Source organism: Scyliorhinus torazame, chromosome 5, assembly GCF_047496885.1.
Source record: "Scyliorhinus torazame isolate Kashiwa2021f chromosome 5, sScyTor2.1, whole genome shotgun sequence".
Taxonomy (NCBI): domain Eukaryota; kingdom Metazoa; phylum Chordata; class Chondrichthyes; order Carcharhiniformes; family Scyliorhinidae; genus Scyliorhinus; species Scyliorhinus torazame.
Genome location: NC_092711.1, coordinates 38376801 through 38402880, shown reverse-complemented (window position 1 = coordinate 38402880; position 26080 = coordinate 38376801).

Below are 26080 nucleotides of genomic sequence, written 5' to 3'. Positions count from 1 at the left end.
TCTTTGCCCGGCAGAGGGAGCCTGGCCGGCGAACGGGCAGGAGCTGGAGACCAAGGTCACCGCTGGCCTGGGACGCTGGACAGGACGGCTCCGAGTGCTGTCCCACAGGGGCCGAGTTCTCGTCATAAACCAGCTGATCGCCTCCATGCTGTGGTCCCGGCTGGTCACTGACTCCTCCCCCTGGCTTTGTCCCACCATCCAGAGAGCCCGGCTTCGGTTCCTCCGGGACAATCGACTGCACGGGGTCGCTGCGGAGGTCTGGAGTCTCCCGATGGCGGAGGGCGGTCAGGCGCTGGTGTGCCTCCGCACCCAGACTGCCACTTTCCACCCTCAGACTCTGCAGCGTTACCTGTACGCTGAGCCTCCTCCACGGTGGGGCCCTGGCGACGGGTTTCTTCCCCCAGGGGCTCGGCCTGAACTACGACGTGCAGCTCCTGTCTGTGGACCAGCAGGGTCTTCGGAACTCTCTGTTGGCGCTGCCCGTCTTGTACCAGGACCTCCTCAAAGTCTGGAACACGGTCTCCAGGCGCCGCAGCTCTCCCCCGTCAGGAGTGGCGGCTGTCGTAAGGGAGGCGCTGCTCAGGAATCCGCACCTCCGCCAATCTCCATTCGGGTGGCTGGCGGAGCGGAGGGCGGTGGGTGCCGTGGGAAGGGCTGGGTGGCGGAGGGCCGGGCTGTGGGTGCCGTGGGAAGGGCTGGGTGGCGGAGGGCGGTGGGTGCCGTGGGCAGGGCTGGGTGGCGGAGGGCTGTGGGTGCCGTGGGAAGGGCTGGGTGGCGGAGGGCTGTGGGTGCCGTGGGCAGGGCTGGGTGGCGGAGGGCCGGGCTGTGGGTGCCGTGGGAAGGGCTGGGTGGCGGAGGGCTGTGGGTGCCGTGGGAAGGGCTGGGTGGCGGAGGGCCGGGCTGTGGGTGCCGTGGGAAGGGCTGGGTGGCGGAGGGCTGTGGGTGCCGTGGGAAGGGCTGGGTTGGGAGGGCTGTGGGTGCCGTGGGAAGGGCTGGGTTGCCAAGATGGGTCCAAGAATGCAAATAATCAATAAGTACCGGCAATAAAGAATTCGGAATACAAACTTGACCAACGGGGGTAAGCCAGAGGTCTCGTGTCAAGGAGTGCGAACATCCCATTGACTTCCATAGTGTGCGCTCGGAATCAGAGGCGTCCCTCTGTAAATTATGAACTTCAGTTATGTCTGGCATGCTCTTCGTTCCTAATGCAGGTACCTGGTTCAGAGCCTGATTAGCCCCACTGGGAACAATCAGAGAGGCTGATATAGCCGCAGCCTTAGCAGCAGAATCAGCACGGGCATTCCCTAATTGAACAGGAATGTCCCCCTTTGTGTGCGCAGCACATTTAATAATTGCCAATTGATGGGGAAGCTGAATAGCATCGAGGAGATTTTTAACCCAAAGAACATTTTGAATGGGAACTCCCGCAGAGGAGAGAAAGCCTCGCTGTTGCCAGAGGCGACCGAAATCGTGGGTCACGCCAAAGGCATACCTAGAATCAGTGTAAACATTAGTACTTTTGTCTGTGGCCAAAATACATGCTTGAGTAAGGGCAAATAGCTCGGCTTTTTGTGCAGACAGGGGTCTCGGAGGCTGCTGCTTCCTGCACGTCAGTGTCTGTTACCACGGTATATCCCGACCGTGGGATGCCAGTGAGAGAAATGGAGGAACTGCCATCAACATAAAAAATTAGACCTGGATTATCAATAGGCCGGTCCGTTAAATCCGGGCGAGGCGCGGTAAGGAAGTGATTCCGAAGCAAACAATCGTGTGGCGGGTCCGCAAGGTTATCGGGGGGGGGGGGGGGGGGGGGCTGCTCGAGGAACACAGCAGGATTTAAGGTAGAACAGTAATGAAAAGAGAGGTAGGGGTTTTGCAATAGTGAAACCTCACAGCGGCTCAAGCGGGCTTGAGTCAGATGCTGGGTTTACTGAGACGTTAGGAGAGCCACAATAGAGTGCGAGGTATGCACTTGTACTGGCTGGTAAAGGGTCAGATTAGAGGCTGCCTGCACTAACAAATGGACAGCTGTAAGAATTTGGGTGCAGGGAGGTATACCGCAAGCTACAGGATCCAATTTTGTAGAATAGTAGGCGACCGGGCGACGCCGGTCACTGTGCTCTTGTATAAGAACACCAGTGGCACATTCATCAAGAACATTAACGTACAACTGAAAGGGTCTGTCATACATAGGTCGTCCAAACGCTTGGGGCGGTAGCCAGGGCGTTTTTGAGAGTAACAAAAAATTATTTTGCTGAATCAGGAAGTTCAAACTTAGGAGGAGCATTTTGAGAGGAGTACGGAGTTAAATCTTGAGTATGGGCAGTAACATTCGGAATCCATTGCCTGCAAAAGTTCACCAATGCTAAAAAGGCTCGCACCTGCTTGGGCGATGTCGGAAATGGAGTCTGCGGTATCGGAGTAATGCGTTCCTGAGTAAGGGAGCGATCCATAACACTTATCAGGACACCAAAAAATTTGACCTGCCGTTGACCTTTGTGAACTTTAGTGGACGGGATCACATATCCCCATGAATGGAGACGGATGAGCAGGTAAACGGTGTCACGCTGGTTAGCGATGAAGTCAGGGCTGGCAAGGAGTAAGTCATATTGGATGATGGTGGAGCCACCAGGAGTTGATAATGTCGCTAACTGGGAGTGCAATGCTTGTGAGAAAAGGGTTGGAGAATGAATGAAGCCCTGTGGGAGCCTAGTCCAAGTGTATTGGTTGCACTTAAATGTAAAGGCAAACAAATACTGTGATTCAGGGGCGAGGGGTATCGCAAAAAAGGCATGTTGTAAATCAACAAGGGTGAAAACAGTCGCTTCCGGTGGGACATTACTAAGGATTGTCGCCGGGTTTGGGGCAATAGGATGTAAGTGTTCCACTATCTGATTAATACGTCGGAGGTCGTGGACCAAACGCCATTCGGATGGTTTTCCTATCTTGGAAACTGGAAGAATCGGGGTTTTACAGGGCGATTGGCATGGTACCACAATTCCCTGTTGAAGGAACGATTGAAACATGACCGAGACTCCTTCTTCAGCTTCCTCCTTCTTTATCAATGACCTAGAGGAAGGCGCAGAAGGGTGGGTGAGTAAATTTGCAGACGATACTAAAGTCAGTGGTGTTGTCGATAGTGTGGAAGGATGTAGCAGGTTACAGAGGGATATAGATAAGCTGCAGTGCTGGGCTGAGAGGTGCCAAATGGAGTTTAATGTAGAGAAGTGTGAGGTGATTCACTTTGGAAGGAATAACAGGAATGCGGAATATTTGGTTAATGGAAAAGTTCTTGAAAGTGTGGATGAGCAGAGGGATCTAGGTGTCCATGTACATAGATCCCTGAAAGTTGCCACCCAGGTTGATAGGGTTGTGAAGAAGGCCTATGGAGTGTTGGCCTTTATTGGTAGAGGGATTGAGTTCCGGAGTCAGGAGGTCATGTTGCAGCTGTACAGAACTCTGGTACGGCCGCATTTGGAGTATTGCGTACAGTTCTGGTCACCGCATTATAGGAAGGATGTGGAGGCTTTGGAGCGGGTGCAGAGGAGATTTACCAGGATGTTGCCTGGTATGGGGGGAAAGTCTTATGAGGAAAGGCTGATGGACTTGAGGTTGTTTTCGTTGGAGAGAAGAAGGTTAAGAGGAGACTTAATAGAGGCATACAAAATGATCAGGGGGTTGGATAGGGTGGACAGTGAGAGCCTTCTCCCGCGGATGGAAATGGCTGGCACGAGGGGACATAGCCTTAAACTGAGGGGGAAAAGATATAGGACAGAGGTCAGAGGTAGGTTCTTTACGCAAAGAGTAGTGAGGCCGTGGAATGCCCTACCTGCTACAGTAGTGAACTCGCCAACATTGAGGGCATTTAAAAGTTTATTGGATAAACATATGGATGATAATGGCATAGTGTAGGTTAGATGGCTTTTGTTTCGGTGCAACATCGTGGGCCGAAGGGCCTGTACTGCGCTGTATTGTTCTATGTTCTAGGTTCTATGTTCAGCCTCGGGGTGCAAAGGGTACTGTGAAATCGAGGGCAAGGGCATGTTAGGTTTAACTTTAATAACAACGGGATGGACATTAGTGAGAACAACCCCGTGTTTGGAGGCCGCCCATAAATCTGCGGGTAGTTCAGAAGTCGTTGATTGGACTGAACGACGGTGTTGCAGTGTGCCAATAAGGACAAATGGGCGTTGAAAATATTCTAAAGTGCCTGCGGGTAGGATTTGACTTCCATTAAAGAAAGGATCAGCTTGTCCTCGCAGTGCAGCTGCCAGAAATCCCAAGGACTTGGCACTGTAGCCTTCGTTGACGAAAAGGGTCACGTGGGGTGACACAAGTCCCGACTGACGCCAGAGGCCATGGGGTAAATTGACAAGAAGGGCAGACCCTTCTTTTTCCTTAGCGACACCAACAAAGGTGAAAAGTGTGAGGGATCAAAATCAACAGACCACCACTGTGGAGTAGTGAAAAGGGGAAGATTTCGATGCTGGGCCTGCGGGATAGCTGATATAGTAATGCCGTTATCAAGGCAAACAGTTTCCACCTGCAAGGGACACAGCAAGTCACGTCCGGCCAGGTTGACACTGAGGACGCGAGTAACTGTGAAAGGGATGCAACATTCCCACCCCTCAAATTGAACAGAGAGCGGCTTCATAAGCGGATAATAAAACCTTCCCTCATGAAACAAGCAAGTTCCACATGCTTATCAGAAAGGGGAAAGCAATGTTTCTGAATTAATGTCCAGTCTAGCATAGAATGCGTCGCGCCGGTGTCAATCAGGAAGGGGATAGACACGCCCTCTATGTACATCGCAGTGTTTGGCTAGTCAGAGTGGTCTGTTAAGAGGACCGGAAAGTTCGATCGGGCTAGTCAGTAGGGGTTAGAGGTAGTAAAGGGTGTCAGCCGAAGGCGTTGAAATCTACCTTGTCGTCGGGGTGCTGGACAATCCCTAGCGTAGTGCCCTGTCCATTGACAGTTGAAGCAAGTGACATTATACTTGGCAGGAGGACGACGCGGAGGAGCGCTGTCGAAATCCTCCATGTGTGGAGTGAAGGGGTAAGCAGCCTGTCAGCGGTAACCCAATTCAGGAGGGTCCGTGCAATCTGGGCGATAGTAACGTGAATCTGTCTGAGAGTTCTGACCTTTAGGAACTCTTCTTTGAGAGGGACGTTGGATAGATTCGGATTTAATTCTGGGCGAAGTGTCTTTGTAACAGGTCTCACGGTTGCGGCCATTGCTCAAATAATAAGACACAGCCGTTTCATTTGATGTTTAGAATTGTCAGACCAGTCCATGTTATTAGTTTTAATACTGGATGCTACGCGGTCAGGCAAAACCTGCATTAATAGTGCATTAAATTGGGGAGACTGTGTGCCTGCATTGAAAGCAATGTCCCCGGAGTGTACACGCCACAAAAGCGATCAAAAAATTCTGTACCATCTTCCTTCGAAGTGGGGGTACATTTAAGGAGATTGGCGATGTCAACGGGTTTACGGAGAGCACGTTTTAGTGCGGGGAACATTAACGTACGCTGATCGTCCTCCGTTTGGTGTGCGGCGCTGAAGGCCGTCCACGTGTCCCATGAAGTCTTAATTCATTTTTCCATTTTCCCCCTAATTCTGGGGAAGGGATGAATGAATCAGAGAATATTGATCACGTGCGGTAGCACCGTACCTGGTCGCAGTTCCCCTCAAAAACTCAGTGAACCCGTCTGGGTCATCGTTGCAGGAGGGCCATTGGGCCATGATCAAACATAGCTCATGGGGTTTAAAAGCCTCAATGAATGTGCAGGTACCACCCACACCTCAATGAATGGGTCGTCATTATCACCAGCGTGGGGATTAATAACACTCCTAATGGGATAATTTGCGAGGGGTGGTGGTGGCGTAAAAGTTTCCTCCTCCTTAGGTTGGAGTGATAAATCAAGAAAAGCCTGATTAACAGGGGTGAAGGGTTGTTCCATATTGTAGGGGCAGGGTGTGCAGGATGAGGGAGGGGTCCAGGGGTTAAATCCTCCTCCTCTTCCGTATCGCCTGAATAGGGAAACATCGGCATGCCAGAGCAACTGGGAGGATCCTCCTTTCGTTTAATCTGCTTGGCTAGTCCTCTCTGCCTATTGGTTGGAGAATATTGTTTATTTTCGCCTTGTTGTTTATGCTTTCTATCCCAAAGTTCACATTCCAATTTTAAAGTCTCCCAATTCTTTGCTTTACCATCCACACAATTATGAATCCCTTTTCTACGGGCATTATCTCTCCAACTCATTAATAGTGATTGTTCGTGGAGCTCAGTGGACTGCTTCCTCCACTCTGAGATTTTAAACTTCCACTTAAAACCTGCATTCCTCTGCCAAATGATTTTCTCAGCATAAATGCAATTATCGTAGTTCCAGGTACCCCATGGTGGCCAAATATCGTTACCCAATTTATTGTCCAGCGCTGCAGATCATTTTCGGAAATTACGTTCATGGGAAGGGTTATCAGAACACATGCAAAATAGAGGGACTTGCCCCTGGTTTTGACTAAACTCTGTCCCATAATGTCAATAAAATGGGCCCCTGGCAATCAAAAAAAATCCCTGGTACCAAATCAGATTTCAGGGTCCCTGCCCCAAATTGTATAGAGGTTCCTGACCCAAATTTAAACCTGTAAAACAAGCAAGAGGTCCCTGACCTAATTGGGGTCCCTGACCCGCTGTACTCTACTAACAATTTAATAAGTACAATTTAGATTCGAGTACCGTCACCTGTTTAGTTACTTCCATCAGGGATGAGGGGTCGAACCACTAATCCGAGAGAGAGAGAGAGACCGAGGTTAATCTTACCTTGTGCCGGCGTCTGTCTCTTTCCTCCGGGTGTGGCTCGATCACTTCTTCAGTCCCCCACGGAATTCACTCAGGATATTGGTAACTGCTCGCTTGCGCCAAATTGTGAAAGTCAATATTTTCGCTTCTGTGAGAGAAAAATTCAACACACTCGTTAAGACAGAATAACAAGCTTTATTTTCGAAAACAGCTGCTTGCAGTAATGGCTGAAACTTGAAGTCAGAGGGCAGTCAACAAAACTGCTCAGTCTGTCACAAGTTCCGTGCTTTGTGGAGAATTAAGTTAAGATGTATACATTAACTTTATCAAGATTATGTGACAACAGTATGGTCAGTAGTTTAATCGGAAATACAAACGGAAGCAAAGACCAGACCATGTTTGGTCATATCACTCAAACCATTATTTAGTCCTCGGAGGGAACATTGAAAGGTCAGAATAGACTTGTTTCTTCCTGAACTTATCTTTGTTTTAAATTCCTACGGCCCTGGGTTCTGACGAGTTAGTTTTATCAGGAGTTGCCGAGGTCCGGTGTTTTGGAATGGCTCGACCTTCGCTGATCTTTTCAGACTTCAAGTTATGCAGAGTTGGCCCATGGCCATACAGCTCTGAAAATGGTTAGGGCGGCATTCTTTACCTGGGTCTGGGGAGCTGGAATGAGTAGTTTCAGTCTATCTGGTATTGTCTCAAACCTTTTGACCAGTCTTGCCATTGACCTGTTTTCCCATCATGCCATTACTTAATTCGTACCATATCACACAGGGATAGTATATCATTATTTGCAGTGGTCCCTGTGTAGTACATCTTTATTTACAACTGTCCCAATGTGGAAGTTCATTATTCACAGAGGTCCCTTGAAAGTATATCATTATTTAGAGTGGACCCTGGGTAGGATATCATTATTTAGAGTGGTCCCTGGGCAGTATATCATTATTTACAGTGGTCCCTGGGCAGTATATCATTATTTAGAGTGGGCCCTGGGTAGTATGTCATTATTTTCAGTGGTCCCTGGGCAGTATATCATTATTTACTGTGGTTTCTGTGCAGTACATCATTATTTCCAGTGGTCACTGGTTACTATATCAATATTTACAGTGGTCCTTGTGCAGTATATCATTATTTACAGTGGTCCCTGGGCAGTATATCATTATTCACAGTGGTCCCTGGGCAGAATGTCATTATTTATATTGGTATCTCTGTAGTACATTATTATTTGCAGTGGTCCCTATGGAGTACTTCATTATTTACAACGGTTCCAGCGTGGAATGTCATTATTTACAGTGGTCCCTTGATACTATATCATTCTTTCCATCGGTTCCTGGTAAGTATATCATTATTTACAGGGGTCCCTGTGTGGAATATCATTATTTACACTCGTTCGTTGGTCGTATATCATTATTTACAGTAATCTCTGTGTGGTACATCATAATTTACATGGTCCCTGGGTAGAATATCAAAATTTACAGTTGTCTCTGAGCAATATATCATGATTTACAGTGGTCGCGGTGTAGTCTAGCATTATTTGCAGTGGTCCCTGTGTAGTACATCATTGTTTACAACGGTCCCAGGTTGGAATGTCATTATGCCCATGGTCCCTGGTTAGTATATCATTATTTACTGTCGTCTCGAGGTAGTATATCATTATTTACAGTGGTTCCTGGGTAGTATATCTTTATTCACAGTGGTCCCTGGATAGTATGTCATTATTTACAATGGTCCTTAGGTAACATATCATTATTTACAGTGGTCCCTGGGTAGAAAATCATTATTTACAGTGGCCCTTGTGCAATATATCATTATTTACAGTGGTCCCTGGGCAGTGTATCATTATTCACCGTGGTCCCTGGGCAGTATATCATTATTTACAGTGGTCCCTGGGCAGTATATCATTATTTACAGTGGTCCCTGGGCAGTATATCATTATTCACCGTGGTCCCTGGGTAGTATATCATCATTTACTGTGGTCCTTGGGCAGTGTATCATTAAGTATAGTGGCCCCTGTGTAGTACATCGTTATCTACAACGATTCCTGGGTGAAATTTCATTATTTACAGTGGTCCCTGGATAGTATATCAATATTTACAGTGGACCCTGGGTAGTATGTCGTTATTTGCAGTCCTCCCTGGGTAGTATATCATGATATCCAGTTGTCCCTGGGCAGTATATCATTATTCACACTTGTCCCTGGGTATTTTATCATTATATACGGCGGTCTCTGTCTGGTATATCATTATTTGCAGTGATCCATGGGCAGTGTCACATTATTTACTGTGGTTCCTGGGCAGAATATCATTATTCACAGTGGCTCCTGCGTAGTATATCCGTATCTACAATGGTCCCTGGGTCGATTATCATTATTTACTGTGGACCCGGGGTTGTATGTCATTATTTACAGTGGTCCCTAAGTGGTATCTCATTATTTACAGTGGTCCCTAAGTAGTATCTCATTGTTTACAGTGGTTCCTGTGTAGTATATCCGTATCTACAATGGTCACTGGATAGTATCACATTATTTACAGTGGTCCATGGGAAGTACATCCGTAGTTACAATGGTCCCTGGGTGGTATCACATTATTTACAGTAGTCTCTGGATAGTATCTCATTATTTACAGTGGTCCCTGGGTAGTATATCATTATTTACAGTGGTCACTGGGTAGTATATCATTGTTTACCGTGGTCCCTGGGTAGTATATCATCATTTACAATGGTCACTGGATAGTATTTCATTATTTCCAATGGTCCCTGGTTATAATATTATTATTTACAGTGGTCCCTATGTAGAATATCGTTATTTACAGTGGTCCCTGGGTAGTATATAATTACTAACAATGGTTCATGATTAGTATATCATTTTTTACAGTGGTTCCTGGGGAGTATATGATTATTTACAGTGGTCCCTGGGTAGTATATCATTATTTTCAGTGGTTCCTGGGTAGTATATCATTATTTACAGTGGTCCCTGGGTAGTTTCTCCGTATCTACAATGGTCCCTGGGTAGTATCTCATTATCTACAGTGGTCCCTGAGTAGAATACCATTATTTACAGTGGTCCCTGGGCAGTATATCATTATTTACAGTTGTCCCTGGGCAGTATATAATTATTTACAGTGGTCCCTGGGCAGTATATAATTATTTACAGTGGTCCCTGTCCGGTATATCATTATTTACAGTGGTCCGTGGGTAGAATATCATTATTTACAGTGGACCCTGGGTAGTATATCATTATTTACATTGATCCCTGGTCAATATATCATGATTTACAGTGGTCCCTGTGTAGTGCATCATTGTTTACAACGGTCCCATGGTCCATAGGTAGTATATCTTTATTCACAGTGGTCCCTGGGTAGTATATCATTATTTACAGTGGTCCCTGGGTAGAATATCGTTATTTACTGTGGTTCCTGTGTAGTGTATGATTATTTACAATGGTTCCTGGGTAGTAATTCATTATGTACTTTGTTCCTTTGTCGCTTATCATTATTTACAGAGGTCCCTGGGTAGTATTTCATTATTTACAGTAGTCCCTGAGCAGTACATCATTACTTACAGTCTTCCTGGGTCGTCTCTCATAATGTGCAACATTCCCTGTGTAGTATATCATTACTTACAGTGGGTCTTTTATGTTATATTATTATTTACATTAGTCCATGTGTTGTATATCATTATTTACCGTGGTCCTGGATAGAATATCATTATTTACAGTGGTCCCAGGATAGTATATCGTTATTTACAGTGGTTACTTTGCAGTATATCATTATTTATAGTGTTTCCTTGGTACTATTTCATTACTTACAGTAGTGCCTGGGCAATGGATATTTATTTACAGTGGTTCCTAAACTGTATAGCATCATTTTCAATGGTCTCTGTCTAGTGTAATCATTATTTACAGTGTTCCCTCTGTAGTAAATCATTATTTACAGTGGTCCCTCGTAGTATATCATTATTCACAGTGGTTCCTGGATTGTATATGAGTATTTACAGGGGTGCCTAGGCAGTATATTACTAGTTATAGTGGTCCTGGATCGTATATCATTATTTACAATGTTCCCTCTATAGAATATCATTATTTACTGTAGTCCCTGGGCAGTATACCATTATTTCCAGTTGTCCCTCTGTCGCATATCATTTTTACAGTGGTTCCTCGGTAGCATATTATTATAATACACGTCCCTGAGCAGTATACCATTATTTCTGCTTGTCCCTTTGTAGTAAAACTTTTTTACTGTGGTTCCTGGGTATTATATTATTATAATACACTGGTCCCTGGGCAGTATATTGTCTTGTGAGAGCACCTTTAAGAAATGGGTATTCATAAATGGGTTTGTATATAATATCTGTAGTGTGAGTATCTTTAAGAAATGGGTGTTTAATACTGCAGTGATGTCAGAGAATGGGTGGAGCTGTGCTGTCTGTCAGCGTTTCACTTTCATTTTAGGCTGTTTGCTGCACGATGGGTTTTAGTTTTGTTTTGAGTGTTGGAGCTGAAGCCAGACAGTGCAGATGACCTGCTGTTGTCTCTGCCATCAAAAGACTATCTCTTGATGATTTGGTGAATTCAGAATTATAAATGTTCTCAGTAGTGAATGTAAACCTAATGTACTTCTCGTAAAAGTTGGCTTAAGTCTTCTGGATGTTAAAAGGACAGCTTAAGGATTCTTTGAATACTTTTGAATTTCTGCTGTCCACACTTGTAGAGGGGGCCGTGTGCTCCCCATACCACAATCTAGTAAACGTTGGGGTCAGGTGAACTCCATGATAAACTTTAGCATTCTCTATACCCTGGCCCAGAACAAATCGGGGGCTCGTCCTGGAAAAACGTCCATCTATTTTATTGGCTTAGTGAACTTAAACACAGTGAGGGGTGAGAATATTGGGGTTGCTTATCAGGTGTGTTTTGCTAGTCTAAGTGGGGAGCTTGTTGTGGACAATGGCTCTTTAAGAGGCTCTGAGGTTTTTGGGGGTGGGGACGGTCACACGCCGTACCTTACGGACACAGACTAAAAGCAGACTGTTAGATTTGGAAAAAACATTGCAGAAAACATTCCTGACAAAATGCGAAAAGCTGAGGTACTTATGGCGGTGGCTGAGCATTTAAGGTTGCCTGAGATACAGTTTCATTCATTGGAAATGGCAAATATTCAGTTACAACTTAAACAAATGGAACATGAGAAAGAATTAAAACAGCTTGAATACGAAAGAGATAGAGAGGAAAATGAAAGAGAAAGGGAGATACAGATCAGGGAAAAAGATAAAGAGAGAGTGTTTGAACTTCAGAAAATGGCCATGAAACATGACAGTCAGTTAAAATTGGCAGCCGCAAAGGGAAACGAACAGTTGAATGATAGTGATGAGGATAGTGAGAAAGAGCGTCATAGTCGAAGGCTTGGTGGGGATATATTTAAATATGTCCAAGCATTGCCAAGGCTTGAGGAGAAGGAGGTAGAAGCCTTTTTCAGTTAATTTGAGAAGGTGGTTAAACAAATGAAATAGCCACAGAACATGTGGGTGTTACTGATTCAAACAAAGCTGGTAGGTAGAGCTAGTGAAGTGTTTGCATCACTCCCGGAGGAGGTATCTGGGACGTATGAGGAGGTGAAAAATCCATCTTCGGTGCATATGAGCTAGTGCCTGAAGCCGACAGACAAAGGTTTCGAAATTTAAGGAAAGAATTTGGTCAAACATGCATGGAGTTTGAAAGGCTCAAACAGAGTAATTTTGATAGGTGGATAAGGGCTTTGAAAATAGACCAAACGTATGAAGCTCTCAGAGAAATTATACTTTTGGAGGTGTTTCAAAATTCAATTCCTGATGTAATGAGAACTCACGTGGAAGAACAGAGGTTTAAAACTGCGAGCTTAGCAGCAGAAATGGCAGATGATTATGAATTAGTTCATAAATCAAAGCTTTGTTTCCGACATCAGTTTCAGCCGGTGAGGGATAGAAACTGGGGACATGAGAAACACTCAAGTGGTAAAGGTAAAGGTGATCAGATGGGAGATAATAAGGAGAGTGTACTTCAGATTTAAGAAAGAAATCCAGGAGGGTGGAAAAGAAATGAAAATATTCATATGTTTTCACTGTAATAAACTCGCCATGTAAAGTCACAGTGTTGGTGGTTGAAGAAAAGCACTAGGAAGGCTGATGTGGTAAAACAGGATAAGACAGTGGGGTGTGTTAATGTGGTAAAGGAAAGCCCAAGTGAAGCGAAGGAGGTGCAAAAGATTGTGCAGACTGATCAAAGGTGATTGATAAGAAGGTGCCAGATCTCTGTAAACAGAGATGGGTACAGTTTACTCATGTGTATCAGGAGGAGTAGGTAAAGAAGTCACAATTTTCAGAGATACGGGAGATACGCATGTAGTTTGGGAACAATGTTGCCAGTAAAGGTGGTAATATGTGGAATTCAGTGTGAGAGGAGTAGAGTTCAATTTTATAAGGTAAGCTTGGAAAGTCCAGTGAAGAGTGCTGAATTGGTAGTAGGAGTAATAGAGAAACGATCTTGTCCAGGAATACAGTTTATCTTGGGTAATGACCTAGCTATATCGCAGGTGAGAGTGATGCCTACTGTGGTTGACAAGCCAGTTAAAAACCAGACAACTGAAATGTTGAAGGACGAATATCCTTGGATTTTACCGTATTGTGTAGTAACAAGGTCGCAAAGTCACAGGTTAAAACAAGAGGTGAAATCAAAGAGTGAAGCGCAATTAGCAGAAACAATTTTTGATCAGATTGTTGAAAATGACCAAGAACAGGTGGAGGATGAGACGGGTATTTTTAGTTCAGGAAAATTGGCGGAGTTACAACAGAAAGACACAGAAAAATAACGGGTGTATCAGAAAGCATACAGGGAAGAGGAATCTGCGTGTATACCAGAGTGTTATTACCGCAAAATGAGAAAATGGGCAGGTTCATCAAGTAGTATTGCCGGTAGGGTACCGAAAGGAGGTTTTGCGAGTTGCACATGAGGTACCAGTGGGAGGGCATTTGGGAATAAGGAAAACTCAAGCTAAAATATAAAAACATTTTTATTGGCCTGGACTACATAAAAATGTAGTTAAATGTTGTCAATCAAGTCACACAAGTCAAGTGATAGGGAAACCTCAAGCAGTGATAAAATCAGCGTCCTTAATACCCATACCAGCATTTGAGGAACCTTTGACAAGGATCCTAATTGATTGCGTAGGATCGCATCCTAAAACAAAAAGTGGGAATCATTATCTTTTGACTATAATGGATGTATCTATTATGTTTCCAGCGGCCATTCCACTACGTACTATTATAGCTAAAAAGATTGTGGAGGAGTTACTTAAATTCTTTACTGGATATGGACTACCCACAGAAATACTATCGGATCAAGGATCAAATTTTACCTCAAGGTTATACAAACAAGTTATGGATGGTTCAGGAATAAAACAATTTAAATCAACTGCGTACCATCCAGAATCGCAGGGAGCGTTAGAAAGGTGGCATCAGACATTAAAGACAATGTTGCGGGTGTATTGTCAAGATCATCCAGAGGATTGGGAGAAAGGAATTCCATTCGTGCTGTTTGCAATTAGGGATGCACCGAATGAGTCTACCAAATTCAGTCCTTTTGAATTAATTCTTGGTCATGAGGTAATAGGACCACTTAAATTCATTATCGATAAATTGTTGAGTGAGAAATCGGAAATTCCATGATTGGATTACGTGTCAAATTTTAGGGAAGGATTTAATAGAGCAGGTTAATTGACTGGACAACATTAAGAACTTGCAGAAAATGTGATGAAACGGGTAGCAGAATAGAAATTCAAACTTCGTAGTTTTGCCAGTGGAGATAAAGTTTTAGTGTTGTTACCAGTGGTAGGTGAACCTTTAAAAGCAAGGTTTTGTGGACCGTATCAGATTGAAAGGAAATTAAGTGAGGTGAATTATGTGGTAAACACACCAGATAGAAGGAAGACTCACCGAGTGTGTCATGCGAATATGCTTAAAGGTACTTTGAAAGGGAAGGAGAGAAAAAGGAGGTTTTAATGATTCTAACTCAAAGTGACGAACCAAATCCAGATGACTGTGAATGTGATATACCTCAAATTTAATTGGAAAACGAGGATGTTCTTAAAAATTGGGTAAATTGTTGAGTTACCTTCGAGCGGAAAATGAACTGGCCTAAGAGAGTTATTGATATCACATGGCCATATTTGTGGAGATAAATTGGGAAGTACTAAAATGGCTATACATGATGTAGATGTGGGAAAGCCTGTTCCAATCAAACAACATCCATCCAGACGTAAACCTTTAAAATTGGCACAGGGTAAAAAAGAGATTGAGAGTATGCTTAAAAATGGTATAATTGAAGTAGGTTGCAGCCAATGGAGCTCACCCACAGTGATGGTACCTAAACCAGACGGTACCCAACGGTTGTTTGCGGACTATAGAAAGGTAAATGCAGTTACAAGAGCGGACTCTTCTCCCATCCCAAATTTCGAGGATTGCATTGAAAAAGTGAGACAATCAGCTTTTATTTCCAAATTGGATTTACTAAAAGGTTACTGGCAGGTACATTTATCCGAAAGGGTGATGGAGATTTCAGCTTTTGTGAATCCAGATGGTATACACCAATTCAAAGTTATGCCATTTGGCATGAAAAACGCCCCAGCCACATTTCAACGGTTAACTAACAAAGTTGTTTCAGGATTACCCGATTGTGCGGTATAAATCGACGATCTGGTAATTTTCAGCCAGTCATGGAAAGAGCATTTAAAACATCTGATGGAGTTACTCGATCGACTTCAGGAGGCAGGTTTGGTGATAAACCTAGCCAAAAGTGAATTTGGAAAAACGCAAGTCACTTTCCTTGAGGAGTTTCCGATACCCTCAAGACGAAGCGACATAATGCGATTTCTTGCCATGAATGGATTTGATCGAACATTTCTGCAACATTTTTGCAGCGTTGTGGCTCCGCTGATGGACTTTCTCAAGAAAAGTAACAAATTCCAATGGACAGCGGAGTGTTAACAGGCATTTGACTGCCTGAAAGCTGTGATAACCAATGCTCCTGTGTTGGAGAATTACAAGGGACTCTGTGATCAGATTGAAATAAAGTATCTGACTTTAAAGAGAAATGGCGAGACGTAGAGAAACGGACGGATCGTGCAGGGACCTCCTTGTTCAAAGAGACTGTCAATCAGGAAGGATTTCAGTTGCAGAAAGAAGAACAAAAATTGACGATATTACTGTACCTGTTTGCACGTGTTGATTTTTTTGAAACACAAAAGCATATTTACTGTGTGCATTTCTTTAAGTATAGTGAAAAGGTGAGCAATCAAACCATCTTGAAGTTGATGATTTTTTTTTCTTGGGGGGGGGAGGTGTCATATGAGAGTCCCTTTAAGAAATGGGTGTTTATAAATGGGTATGTATATAAATATTTGTACTGAGAGTACATTTAAGAAATGGGTGTTTACTAATGCAGTGATGTCATTGAGTGGGTGGAAATGGGCTGTCTCTCAGCGTTTTACTTTCGTTTTAGGCTGTTTGCTGCACGGTGTGTTTTAGTTTCGTTTTCAGTGTTGGAGCTGAAGACAGGCCAAGCAGGTGTACTGCTGTTCTCTCTGCCGATCTCTAAAAAACGATCTCTGGATCATTTGGTGAATTCAGAATTATAAATGTTCTCAGTCGTGAATGTAAACCTAATGTGCTTCAGGTAAAAGGTGTTTTAAGTCTTCTGGATGTTAAAAGGACAGCTTACGGATGACTCAGTGTTGTTATCTTTGGGGGTTGTATTTGAATTAATGGTTACTAACTTGTTCACTGTTTGTTTCAAAGAGGTCAACTTGAGTTCATAGAATAAACATTGTTTTGCTTTTAAAAATACTTTTCCATTTCTGCTCTACCACATCTGTAGACTAGGCCTAGTGCTCTATATACCACAATCTACTAAACTTGTGGATCAGGTGAACTCCATGATACACTCTGGGGTTCCCTAATCCCTGACCATAGCAATATCATTAGTTACAGTGTTCCCTATGTAGTCTGTAATTATTTACAGTGGTTCCTGTGCAGTACATCATTAAAATACACTGGTCCCTGGGCAGTATATCATTATTTACAGGTCCCCTGTGTAGTATGTAATTATTTACAGTGATCACTGTGCATAATCACATTCTTTACCGTGACCCTTGGTGGTATATCGTGATTTACAGTGGTTCCTGGTTAGTATACCATTATTTAGAGTGGTCTCTGCGTAGTATATCGTTATTTACAGTGGCCCTGGGTAGTATATCGTTATTTACATTGGTTCCTATGTCGCATATCATTATTTACATTGGTCTCTATGTAGAAGATAATTATTTACAGCGGTTCCTGGATCGTATATCATTATTTATAATGGGCTCGTGGTAGTATATCATTGTTTACAATGCTTCCTGAGTTTTGTATCATTATTTACAGTGGTCCCTGTGTGGTATATACATGGAATCCTGGGTAGTATGTCATTATGTACGGTGCCCCTGGGCAGTATATCAATATTTACAGTGGTCCCCCTATAGTGTATCGTTATTCACAGTGTTCCCTTGGCTTTATAACATTATTTATCGTGGTCCTGGGTAGTATATCTTGATTTACACTGGTCGCTGACTAGTATATCGTTGTTTACAATCTAGCCTGTTACAGGGAGGTAGCCATACCCAAGGTGCTGGACAAGAGTAGCATTACACAAACAAACATTACACAACCAATTATTATTTGTGCAACATTGATAGAAAATACCAAATTAGTTTTCAGTCCATTAAACACAGCAAATAACTAAAAACATTGCATTGCATCTTTCACTGTGATTGTCAAAGGATTGTTCATTGCAATAATCAAAGGCGGTTTCTAATTACTGTTCAGACCATAATCAAATGAAGATTGTTAATCAGTGGAATAGAATCTGTAATTCCTGACGACACAACAATAATAGCATCAATTAAAAATGCATTTGCTCAGGTCACAATCCCAATCAATGGGATTCTCCCTCGGCAGCATCCTCCATTCCCGCCGGCAGCGCCCCAATGTCGGCGGGTTTCTCGATGGCGTGGGGTGGTCACAATGGGAAACCTCATTGACTGGCTGCGGGAACGGAGAATCCCGTTGTGGCGGTGGAGCGCCGTGACAGATAACGGGGCTGGCGGGACGGAGAACCGGGTACAGGACATTAAACCGTTGGTCATTTTCCAAGAGAATTATCATGGCAAGAAACTGATTAATCCATTGACCACTAACGGTATGAATAAATCTTTTAACTTCCCACAAAAATATGTATTGGGAAATATTTCCCATGTCCATGATACCAGCAATTATATCTCAGGATTTAATTCCATTAATCATAGTTGTGCCATGACTGAATCGTGTGAGAATTCTCTCTGTCTGTTTCTACCAAAGAAAACTGAGCAAATCGGGCAGCACGGTAGCACAGTGGTTACCACTATGACGTCACAGTGCCAGAGTCCAAGGTTCGATTCCAGGCTTGGGTCACTGTCTGTGCAGAGTCTGCACGTTCTCCCCGTGTCTGCGTGGGTTTCCTCCGGGTGCTCTGATTGTCTCCAACAGTCCAAAGATGTGCAGGTTAGGTGGATTGGCCACGCTAAATTTCTCTTCGCTTAGATGGGGTTACTGGGTTATGGGGATAGGGTGGAGGTGTGGGCTTGGGTAGGGTGCTCTTTCCAAGAGCCGGTGCAGACTCGATGGGCCGAATGGCCTCCTTCTGCACTGTGAATTCTATGATCTCTGAAATCCAATGATGGAAGGCAGGATGACATATATTACACCATCATGTTTGCACAACATTGATAGAAAGCATCACATTCGTTTTCAGTCCATTGAACACAGTAAATAATGAAAAACATTTAATTGCAACTTTGAAAGTGATTATTGAAGGATTGATTATTCCAGTAATCAGAGGCGTAAATTAATATTGTTCAGACAATAATCATAATAAGATTGTTCTTTCAAATAGAGTCAGTAATTCCTGACCTTCCTATAATAACACAATAAACTGAACATGTACATTTCTGCTCACAATTAACTAGACTGTGATTATCTTTCTATAGAATCATCATGCCAGGAACATGATTATTTTCCGTCCAATGATTAGCGAATATGTCTAGAAACCTTTATGCTTTATGGAATCCGGGAAGTAATGGGCTGAGAAACAATTATATATTGTGTCACATATTTATTTAAATTATTGAGGTTATCTGACTGCTGGAACTGGATAACTACAAACTCCCGCTGGTGTTGTTGGGGAGACTGGTCCTTTTGGTTCCCTTCTGTATCCTGTAGTGTTTCTCCTCGGGAAAATACTGACTGTTTCACAATAAGAGAGTGATCAACCATTGTTTCCATTCATTATTTATCAATTAGAGTCTGTTCCCCAGGTTTAATGGACTGATCGATGCCGGGGGCTAATGCGATGGTTAAGATTGGAGCTGGCGGATTGGAGGAGAATCAAACCCTGCCATGGCCTTGGTGATTTATTTCTCAGTATTACACAGCAGATCCACAGCTCTCCGTGATACCGACACTCTCCCAATTCTTCAGGATTCCTGATTTGAAGGCCGGCATGATAGCACAGTGGTTAGCACACTGGCTTCACAGCTCCGGGGTCCCAGGTTCGATTCCCGGCTTGTGTCACTGTCTGTCTGGAGTCTGCACGTTCCCCCCGTGTCTGCGTGGGTTTCCGCCGGGTGATCCGGTTTCCTTCCACAAGTCCCGAAAGACCTGTTGTGAGGTGAGTTGGACATTCTAAAATCTCCCTTTGTGTATCCGAACAGGTGCTGGAGTGTGGCGACTAGGGGATGTTCACAGTAACTTCATTGTAGTGTTAATGTGGGACTACTTGTGACAATACATATTTTTATTATTAATAAAGATTATTATTATCATATTAATAGTTGAACACATGATGCCTTCTCTTCCGCTGTCTGGCCCGGAAGGTATGGGATTATCTCCTCCAGTCTCTCAGTCCCATTACCTCGTGTTCGTTGTTCAAGACAAACACTTGTAACATAGACTCTTGATTGCGATTTTGGTCTCCGGACTCAGCAATACCTGATACAAATAGTTAGAACAAGGAACAAGGCACAAATAAAAGTACAACATAGATAAGAGAGGAGGGGGAGTGGCGTTTTTGATTAGGGAGAACATTACGGCAGTACTTAGAGGGGATATATCCGAGGATTCGCCCACTGAGTCTATATGGGTGGAACTGAAAAATAAGAAGGGAGAGATCACCTTGGTAGGACTGTACTACAGGCCCCCAAATAGTCAGCGGGAAATTGAGGAGCAAATATGTAAGGAGATTACAGATAGCTGCAAGAAAAATAGGGTGGTAATAGTAGGGGACTTTAACTTTCCCAACATTGACTGGGACAGCCATAGCATTAGGAGCTTGGATGGAGGGAAATTTGTTGAGTGTATTCAGGAGGAATTTCTCATTCAGTATGTGGATGGCCCGACTAGAGAGGGTGCAAAACTTGACCTCGTCTTGGGAAATAAGGAAGGGCAAGTGACAGAAGTGTTAGTGAGGGATCACTTTGGGACAAGTGACCATAGCTCCATTAGTTTTAAGATAGCTATGGAGAATGATAGGTCTGGCCCAAGAGTTAAAATTCTTAATTGGGGCAAGGCCAATTTTGATGGTATCAGACAGGAACTTTCAGAGGTAGATTGGGGGAGACTGTTGGCAGGCAAAGGGACGGCTGTTAAATGGGAGGCTTTCAAAAATGTGTTAACCAGGGTTCAGGGTAAGCACATTCCCTTTAGAGTGAAGGGCAAGGCTGGTATAAGTAGGGAACCCTGGATGACTCGAGATATTGAGACTCTGGTCAAAAAGAAGAAGGAGGCATATGACGCACATAAGCAACTGGGATCAAGTGGATCCCTTGAAGAGTATAAAGATTGTCGAAATAGAGTTAAGAGGGAAATCAGGAGGGCAAAAAGGGGACATGAAATTGCTTTGGCAAATAATGCAAAGGAGAATCCAAAGAGCTTCTACAGATACATAAAGGGAAAAAGAGTAACTAGGGACAGAGTAGGGCCTCTTAAGGATCAAGAAGGACATCTATGTGCAGAACCACAAGAGTTGGGTGAGATCCTGAATGAGTATTTCTCATCGGTATTCACGGTGGAGAAAGGCATGGATGTTAGGAAACTAAGGGAAATAAATAGTGATGTCTTGAGAAGTGTGCATATTACAGAGGAGGAGGTGCTGGACGTCTTAAAGCGCATCAAGTTAGATAAATCCCCGGGACCTGATGAAATGTAACCCAGGATGTTGTGGGAGGCTAGGGAGGAAATTGCGGGTCCCCTAACAGAGATATTTGACTCATCAGCAGCCAAAGGTGAGGTGCCTGAAGATTGGAGAGTAGCGAAAGTTGTGCCCTTGTTTAAGAAGGGCAGCAGGGAAAAGCCTTGGAACTACAGACCGGTGAGCCTAACGTCTGTAGTAGGTAAGTTGCTAGAAGGTCTTCTGAGAGACAGGATCTACAAGCATTTAGAGAGGCAAGGACTGATTCGGGGCAGTCAGCATGGCTTTGTGCGTGGAAAATCATGTCTCACAAATTTGATTGAGTTTTTTGAGGGGGTGACCAAGAAGGTAGATGAGGGCAGTGCAGTAGACGTTGTCTACATGGACTTCAGCAAAGCCTTTGACAAGGTACCGCATGGTAAGTTGTTGCAGAATGTGAAAGCTCACGGGATCAAGGGTGAGGTTGCCAATTGGATTCAAAATTGGCTGGACGACAGAAGACAGAGGGTGGTTGTAGAGGGTTGTTTTTCAAACTGGAGGCTTGTGACCAGTGGTGTGCCTCACGGATCGGTGCTGGGTCCACTGTTATTTGTGATTTATATTAATGATTTGGATGAGAATTTAGGAGGCATGGTTAGTAAGTTTGCAGATGACACCAAGATTGGTGGCACAGTGGATAGTGAAGAAGGTTATCTCGGGTTGCAACGGGATCTTGATCAATTAGGCCAGTGGGCCGACGAATGGCAGATGGAGTTTAATTTAGATAAATGTGAGGTGATGCATTTTGGCAGATCGAATCAGGCCAGGACCTACTCAGTTAATGGTATGGCGTTGGGGAGAGTTATAGAACAAAGAGATCTAGGAGTACAGGTTCATAGCTCCTTGAAGGTAGGTGGAGTCGCAGGTGGACAGGGTGGTGAAGAAGGCATTCGGCATGTTTGGTTTCATTGTTCAGAACATTGAATACAGGAGTTGGGACGTCTTGTTGAAGTTGTACAAGACATTGGTACGGCCACACTTGGAATACTGTGTGCAGTTCTGGCCACCCTATTATAGAAAGGATATTATTAAACTAGAAAGAGTGCAGAAAAGATTTACTAGGATGTTACCGGGACTTGATGGTTTGAGTTATAAGGAGAGGCTGGATAGACTGGGACTTTTTTCCCTGGAGCGTAGGAGGCTTAGGGGTGATCTTATAGAGGTCTATAAAATAATGAGGGGCATAGATAAGGTAGATAGTCAACATCTTTTCCCAAAGGTAGGGGAGTCTAAAACTAGAGGGCATAGGTTTAAGGTGAGCAGGGAGAGATTCAGAATGGTAATTTCTTCACTCAGAGGGTAGTGAGTGTCTGGAATGTGCTGCCAGAGGTAGTAGTAGAGGCGGGTACAATTGTGTCTTTTAAAAAGCATTTAGATAGTTACATGGGTACGATGGGTATAGAGGGTTATGGGCCAAATGCGGGCAACTGGGACTAGCTTAATGGTAAAAACTGGGCGGCATGGACTGGTTGGGCCGAAGGGCCTGTTTCCATGCTGTAAACTTCTATGATTCTATGATTCTATATTGGCCCTTCGGCCCTCAAGCCTGTGCTGAACTTGCTGCCCATCTGACCTATAATCTTCTGCGCTTCCTGTGGTCCGTATCCCTGTATTCCCATTCTGTTCATGTGTTACTCATGTAATTCAGGTTCTATACAACTGCAGTAACTAATTCATTAAATGGGCAGAGGAGTAAGTAATCCTGAGAGCAGGGATTAGAATTTAACATTTATTTACAGTAAAAATCCAGCGCCGGACCATATAGTTAATTGTAACTTAATCTGATAATAATTTAAGTGATTATTTTGAATGAATTAACTAGTGCATAAATGTCACTCAGAGGGTGCAGTGCTCTAACTGTGAGATGTGGGAGAACCGTGACGCTTCCAGTGTTCCAGTCAACTGCGTCTGCAGCAGGTGTAGCCAATGGCAGCTCCACTCAGACCGCGTGGTTCGGTTCGAGCAGCAATTGAATGCACTGAGGAGCATACAGGTGGCGGAAAGCATCATAGGTAGACGTTCTGGAGGCGTGGTCACACCTAAGGTGCAGGAAGATAGTTCGGTGGATGACTGCTGGAACGGGCAGGCAGTCAGCGCTGGAATCCCCTGTGGCTGTCCCCCTCTCTAATAGGTATACTGTGTTGGATACAGTTGGGGGATAGCATCTCAGGGGAAAACAACAGCAGCCAGAACAGTGGCACCACAGCTGGCTCTGTTACTCAGCAGGGGAGGGTAAAGTGCAGGAAAGCGATAGTTACAGGGACTCTATAGAAAGGGGCACAGATCGGCGCTTCTGTGGACAGGAAAGAGACTCCAGGTTGGTCTGTTGTCTGCCTGGTGCCAGGGTCAAGGTTGTCTCTGAACGAACACAGGACGTCCTGAAGGGGGAGGGTGAACAGCCAGGTGTTTTAGTTCACATCGGTACTAACGACATCGGCAGGAAGAGCGATGAGGCCCTGCAGAAGGAGTTCAGGAAGTTAGACAGTAAGCTAAAAAGCAGGACCTCTCGGGTTGGAATCTCAGGATTACTCCCTGTGCCACGTGAGAGTGAGGCTAGAAACAAGAGGATAGTACAGCTAAACTCGTGGCTAAACTGGTGGTGTAGGAGGGAGGGTTTCAGATTTCTGGGCCATTGGGCGATATTCCGGGAAATGTGGGACCTGGACAAGAAGGGCGGGCAGCTTCTAAACTGGAGGGACATCACTATCCTCGCTGGGAGGCTTGTTAGTGTCACCCGGGAGAATTGAAACTAATATGAAAGGGAGTGGGAACCAGAGCGGTAGCTCAGCAGGTGTAATAACTGAAGGGGAAACGGAGAACACAAATACCTGAACAACATCACCCTCAGGCAGAGCAAAAAAGGTGCCGAGGGTGAGAAGGGAGGTGCTCAATGCAGCATTGAGGGTGGTGGACCTAAATGTGTGCAGTGTACGGAACAAGGTGAATTTGCATGTTGCGCATATTGAAATTGGCTGGTACGATGTTGTTGGAATCACAGAGACGTGGCTGCAAGGTGATCAGGGCTGGGATCAAAATGTGCAAGTGTTCTATCGAAAGGACAGGCAGATGGGTAAAGGAGGCGGGGCTCCATTGTGAGGAAGGAATGAAGTTAAATCGATAGCAAGGAGCGATATAGGATAAGAAGGCAGAGATTCCCTATGGACAGAGTTGAGGAATCGAATCGATAAAAAGACTCTGATCGGACTTATTTGCAGGACTCGGAGCAGTAATCAAGAGGTGGAGCAAAAAATAAATCAGGAGATAGAAAAGGCATGTAAAAAAGGAAATATTACAATAATCATGGGGGACTTCAACATGCAGGAAAATCAGGTTGATCGTGGATCCCAAGAAATGGAATTTGTGGAATGAGATGTTTTTTTGGAGCAGTCTGTGACAGAGCCGACTGGGGAACAGGCAATTCTGGATTTGGTGATGTGTAATGAAGCAGACTTGATTAGTGAACATAAGGTGAAGGAACCCGAAGGGAGCAGTGACCACAATATGATAGAATTTACCCTGCAGTTTGAGAGGGAGAAGCTGGAGTCAGATGTAACAGTATTACAATTAAATAGGGGTAACTACAAAGGCATGGGAGGAGCTGGCCAGAGTTGATTGGAAAAGGAGACGAGCAGGGAAGACAGTGGAACAGCAATGGCAGCAGTTTTGGGGGTTATTCGGGAGGAACAACAGAATTTCATCCCAAGGAGGAGGAAACATGCCAAGGGGAGGACAAGGAGTCCATGGCTCACGAGGGAAGTCAAGGAGAGCAGTAAATCAAAATAAAAAACATACAATGTGGCGCGAAATAGTGGGATGCCGGAAGATTGGGAGCCTTTAATAGTGAGCAGAGGAAAACTGAAACAGCAATAAAGGAGGAGCAGATGAAATTTGAGGACAAGCTAGCTAGTAATGTAAAAGAAGATAGGGAGATGTTCTTTTCAATATATAAAAGGTAAGAGGGAGACAAAAAAAGACATTGGACCACTGGAAAATGTGACTGGAGAAGTAACAATAGGTAACAAAGAAATGGCAGACGAACTGTATAGTTACTTTGCATCAGTCTTCACGGTGGAAGACACCAGTGGGATGCCAGAGCTCCAGGAGAGCCAGGGGGCAGAGGGGAGGGCCGTGGCCATCACTAAGGAGAAGGTTCTGCCCACAATGAAAGGTCTGAAGGTGGATGAATGACCTGGACGGATGGACTACATCCCAGGGTTCTAAAAGAGATAGCTGAGGAGATTGTGGAGGGAGTGATGGTGATCTTTCAGGAATCACTGGAGGCAGGAAGGGTCCCAGAGGACTGGAAAGTGGCTAATGTAGCACCGCTGGTTAAGAAGGGAGGGAGGCAGAAGACGGGAAATTATCGGCCGGTTAGCCTGACTTCGGTCATTGGTAAGATTTTAGATCCATTATTAAAGATGAGATTGCGGAATACTTGGAAGTGCAGGATAAAATCGGACTGAGTCAGCTCGGCTTCGTCAAGGGGAGGTCATGTCTGACAAATCTGTTAGAGTTCTTTGAGGAAATAACAAGGAAGTTAGACAAGGGAGAACCAGTGGATGCGATTTATGTAGATTTCCAGAAGGCCTTTGACACAGTGCCGCATTCCAGTCTGTTAAATTGGTTAAGAGCCCAAGGTGTTCAGGGCAAGATCCTGGGAGGGAAAAGAATTGGCTGACTGGCAGAAGGCAGAGAGCGGCATAAAGGGGTATTTTTCAGGATGGCAGCCGGTGTCTAGTGGTGTGCCTCAGGGGTCTGTGCTGGGACCACAACTTTCCACAATATACATTAATGATCTGGAAGAAGGAACTGAAGGCACTGTCGCTGAGTTTGCAGATGACACAAAGATCTGTAGAGGGACAGGTAGTATTGAGGAAGCGGTGGGGGGAGGGAGGGGGGGGGGCTGCAGAAGGACTCAGAGGCTGGGAGATTGTACAAACAAGTGGAAGATGG